The following is a 5137-nucleotide window of genomic DNA, read 5'->3' as shown; positions in this document are numbered from 1 at the left end:
ATATTTCTGCTCTTGTCTAAGGATGAAATCAGGAAATAATTAGATGATTAGTTCTGTTGCAGAAAGGATCTCAAGGGCCGAAAATGTTGGAGGATCTCTGAAATTTATTCATAATTACATTAAAACACCTTGGAAGGAAAATACTGTAGATATGGAAGTTTCAAACTCTGAATCAAGAGGAAGTTTCATATATATTTATATATTTACTCTAAAGGTAAAGGTTCCCCCGCACATGCGTGCTAGTCATTTCCAACTCTAGGGGCTAGTGCTCATCTCCGAAGAGCCAGCGCTTGTCTGAGGACGTCTCCGTGGTCATGTGGCCGGCATGACTAGATGCCAAAGGCGCACGGAACGCTGTTACCTTCCCACCGTAGTGGTCCCTATTTTTCTACTTGCATTTTTACGTGCTTTCAAACTGCTAGGTTGGCAGAAGCTGGGACGAGTAACAGGCGCTCACTCTGCTACGCGGCACTCAGAATTCGACCTGCCAAACTGCCGAGCTTCTGATCGACACGCTCAGCGTCCTAACCCACTGAGCCACCGCGTCCCTATCAAATACAGAATGCTCCTTAAAATGGCATCTTTTTAGCAGCTTTAGTATTTGGATTTGATGCATTGTATGAACCCCACAAGACACAGCCATCTCAGCATGGAATTCTGTCACTGTTGTTTCCTGAAATAAAAGAATATTAAGTATGAAAGATAAAAAAAAGAAATAATTATTGGATGGAACTCTTGGGCAACATTTCATACTAATAAATGTGTCCATTGTAAATAATAAGACTATAATTTAATATCCTATGTAATGTATTATTATGCATCCCTTGGCCAGCACTGAAATGGTTTTAATGATTAATTAATTACTCCAAATTGTCACAAAGAAGAGACAATGTTCTGAAGAAAACCATAATTAAATTTCACACTTTTAGAGGAGTTGAGAAGTTAAGACATGTGTTAGCTATATCTCATAATGTTTCCCAGATGTCAAATATTATTTTATGTTTTTGAACCAAAGATAGAACATTGGTGCCAATTTCTGTGCTGAGTTTGGAAACTAAAGAGACTATTAATTCCTCTTGTAGTGACATGCTTTTCCAGACTATGCATTTTCTAAGAAATAAAGTAAAGGAAAAAGCATTCTCAAGTCAAACTCAGTTGCTGGTGTCAATAAAAGGACATCCATGCAGTCTTCTTAGTGTCAGCATGGAAATGATTCTCCATTGCCTTCTCCAAAGATTTGAGGGTGGGATGTGACTTTCTACTTTAATCTATAGCCCTGAAGTTCCCACTCATTCAAGTCCAAATTTTGTTACTCTAACTTTTAGAATAGGATGGATTAAAGAAAAATGTAATTAATATTTTATTTAATCTTCCTTATTCATGTGGGTTTCTAGGAAATGTAGTTGTTTCTTTAAAATAAAATTCTCAACTGTCTCTCTAAATGTGAGTAGTAATGATGCCATATTAAAGTGATGAAAACAGACTACAGTATATTAGCCTGTAATTCAAATAAGTAATATGCCATCCATTGAAGAAAATCGTGCAAAATTGTAGCTGGTTTAATATGTTAAGCTTAATTATTAAAAAGTCAAGGAATTGTTTTGTTCTGTCTTGCTCAGAAGAACAAATATATCAGTTGAATACCATTCCACATGTTTGTATCTCAACCACAATCTCTAAAATTAAGTGATATATGGCTTCCAGTTAAATACAAATAGAATGTTGGGGAAAAAAATATGCTGCCATTTTGTTCTAACATTTTGTTAGAACATTTTGTTCTTTTTGTTCTTGTATTTGCTTATTATGCTTATTATGAAACTAAGTCATAATCTTATATAATTTGCTCATTATGAAACTAAGTCATATATACAGCAAATTCAATGTCCAAGTAAATAATTGTTTTTTATCTTTGTTAAAGCAACTATATATAAAGTATGAGTAAATTTCTAGATAACTAGCTTTTTATTTAAAATTTTTATAAGCTTTATTTTCAAGTAAACCCTCGCCCGCAGATGTTCAACAAAATAATTAACATATAATATTTTATACAATTAAGTTTAGACAGACATTCTCCAAGTCTGTTGTATAAAATTTATACGGTACATTGTATAAAATTAAGTGAAATGGCCCTCTGGACCATTATTCCCCACTAGTTGAGGTTAGCCACATTACATGTATGTACCCTTGGGAAACCTGAGGACTGATTATATTGTATTTAGATGAATGTTCTTCCACAATCTTGCTTTTTTCTTCTTTAACATTTTTAAGAGCTGTTATATTGTTTTAATTGTTGGTAGAATGCCACTCAGAAACACATTTAGTGAGATGGGAGGCCATATACGTTTATTAAACAAATGCACAAACAAGCTAAGCAGTTAGGATGGCATGCAGAGGAAACTGCCATGGTGGAGGGTGGGAAGTACAGCAATTATGATTACAAAAGCCCATTCCAGTTCAATACCAGTAAAAAAGAAAAACAAGAAAAAAACAGCATGGTGGCACAAAGAACCCTCGGATCAACTGAGAGAAAAAAGGGACAAGTACAAAAAAATGGAATGAGGGACACATAAGTAAGGCAGAAAACCAGCAAATAACTGAAACCTGCAAAGATGAATTTAGAAAAGTTAAGGTTTTGAATGAAGTAAGATTTGCAACAAATGGAAAGAAAGAAAGAAAGAAAGAAAGAAAGAAAGAAAGAAAGAAAGAGAGAGAGAGAGAGAGAGAGAGAAAGAAAGAAAGAAAGAAAGAAAGAAAGAAAGAAAGAAAGAAAGAAAGAAAGAAAGAAAGAAAGAAAGAAAGAAAGAGGTCAATCAGTCCACTAATGGGAGAAGATGGCAAAGAAGTAACAGGCAGTAGAGAGAAAGCAAAACTGCTTAAGTTATACTTTGCATCTGTCTTCACACAAAAAGGAAACAATCCTCCTTACCAAAAAGAATCCATCCAGAGCTGAGTTATTCTTTTACCTTATTTTTGCTTATTTTAATTTGCATTCCTAACCTGTCATTTATGGTTCTGTTTTTTGTTAAGCAGGCTGAGGCTGAGCAGAGGGATCAAGCCAACTGCTCCCATTGCTTTAGGCAAAGAAATGGAACAGCTCCTGTGGTCAGCAAGAATGAGGAAGTGAAATTCACACCTTCCCACCCCACCACCCCAATCCAACAACGTGCAAGGCAGAGAGACAACAAGCACAGTGCCAGTTGGCCAGATTACTTGTGAGAAAATAGTCTTACCTATTGTGAGGGGCCATACCAGCACTATCTATTTAATTCCACCCAAAGAGATGAGCTTTGCTGGAACAATATGTGTACATACCTTGTTCCCCAATTTCTGCTTCTCATGTTTTGCCTTTGAACTTATGTTGAACGCTGGACCTCTGGTTTGTGCCTTGACCTTGTGCCTTGCCTCGTGGACTCATACAAGTCTTTGAAACTCTTGCTTGGTGGAACATCTTTGTTCTAGTTTTGGAAATTGAGACCGTTCCTCTTGCCAGCTCCTTAGAACTCCTGGTGGAACTTAGAGGAGGTGTAGGGGGCTTTTGTTATTCAAGAAGTGCTGGGAATCATATACTTGGCTTGGGCACCTCAATTAAAACTTTTAAACCTACCACTGTGTATGCATGTGTGAATGGAACAGCACAGAGTGATGCAAAGTATGACTTAAGCAGTTCTGGTTTTTTTTCTTTCTTTCTATTGCCTGTTACTTCTTTGCCATCTTCTCTCATTAGTGGAATATACATAGACATTAAAAAGCACTGTGAGAATTAGGTGTTTAACAGATTGATGACAAGAGGGGAAAAACTGTCCCTGCATCCAGTTGTTTTGGTATGCAATGCCCTGAAGCATCATCCAAAGGTGAGGAGTTGAAACAGTTTATGTCCAGGATGTGAGGTGTCTGTAGATAGCCGTTCAGCCCTCCTTCTGGCCCACATAATGTACAGTTCTTCTATGGAAGGCAGGCTGGTTACAATTGTTCTTTATGCAGTCTCAACTATCTGTTGGTCTGTATCTGACCTGTTTGCTTACAGTACCAAACCAGACAGTTATAGAAGTTCAAATTACAGACTCAATGATTCCTCTGTAAAACTATATCAACAACTCCTGGGGCAGTCTGAACTTCCTGACTTGACACAGGAAGAACATTCTTTGATCTTCCTTTTTTAATGATGGTTCTAATGTTAAGTGTCCATTTCAAATCCTGGGATATTATAGAACCAAAAAACTTGAAGGACTCTACTGCTGATACTATGCTGTTGAACATAGTAAGAGGTGGTAGAATAGAAGGGCTCCTCCTAAAATCCATTCTCATCTTTACAGTTTTGTTTGTTTAAATAAACCCTTGGAATGTTAAGGGAAGTCCTGTTTTGCAGTGTTATACCATCTCATACTGGTTATTTGTGATAGACCAAGAAAGGCAACAGGCCAAGGAAATGCCAATCAACTGGAAACAAACAGTGCCAAAGGAAATCCCAGCCATGATGCCCATCTCAGAGTCCATGGCTTGCATCAACAGGCTAAGCCAACCATGTTCATAAACTTTGCCTCCTGCTTTGGTGACATTCTTCAAGTCAGCATCTGTACAGTTCTACAACAGCTTGCAGCAACTGATGGGAATGCCTTTTTGCTTGAAGTTGTCACTCATTTTCCAGTCCACAGCAGTGCAATGTTTTCTGGATATCATCAATTGCTTTTCCAGGGTTATTTGTGGTCCTATTTTTATGCTTCACAGCATTTTCATAGTTTTTCTTAAAACTATCCTTTATCTGAAGACAAAACCCAGAATGGCAGCCACCAGCACCACAAGGAAAATGAGGGTTAAGCATGTTTTAAGCCAGATTGGAGGTCATCTAGTCCAACCCTCTGCTCAGGCAGTAAACCCTATACCACTTCAGACAAATGACTGTCCAGTCTCTTCTTAAAAACTTCCAGTGTTGGAGCATTCACCACTTCTGGATGCAGGTTGTTCCACTGGTTAATTGTTCTAACTGTCAGAAAGTTTCTCCTAAATGATGAAATGTCCACTAAAAATGGGAAATCTGAGAAATTTCAAAGCATTCAAATTGAGTTTACAATAGTATGATATGTATTTGTTGCAGGACATGAATGTTGAAAGAAGTAAAAATAACTACATCTAAGAACAT

The 5137-nt window shown here is 37.2% G+C and overlaps 1 pseudogene across 1 annotated transcript; it reads right to left on the bottom strand.

Moving 5' to 3' along the window:
• Positions 1-4368: 4368 nt before the first annotated feature.
• On the bottom strand, positions 4369-4809 carry LOC310640356 (tetraspanin-6-like; annotated as a pseudogene). Its single transcript has 2 exons — positions 4685-4809; positions 4369-4581 (listed from the first exon to the last, which is right to left on the bottom strand). The product of its transcript is annotated as a tetraspanin-6-like (transcript).
• Positions 4810-5137: the final 328 nt, after the last annotated feature.

Source organism: Vipera ursinii (genome assembly GCF_947247035.1).
Source record: "Vipera ursinii genome assembly, chromosome: 4".
In the NCBI taxonomy this organism is placed as follows: Eukaryota; Metazoa; Chordata; class Lepidosauria; order Squamata; family Viperidae; genus Vipera; species Vipera ursinii.
Note: the sequence above shows the minus strand (reverse complement) of the source record. Positions and strands in the feature narration are given on the sequence as shown.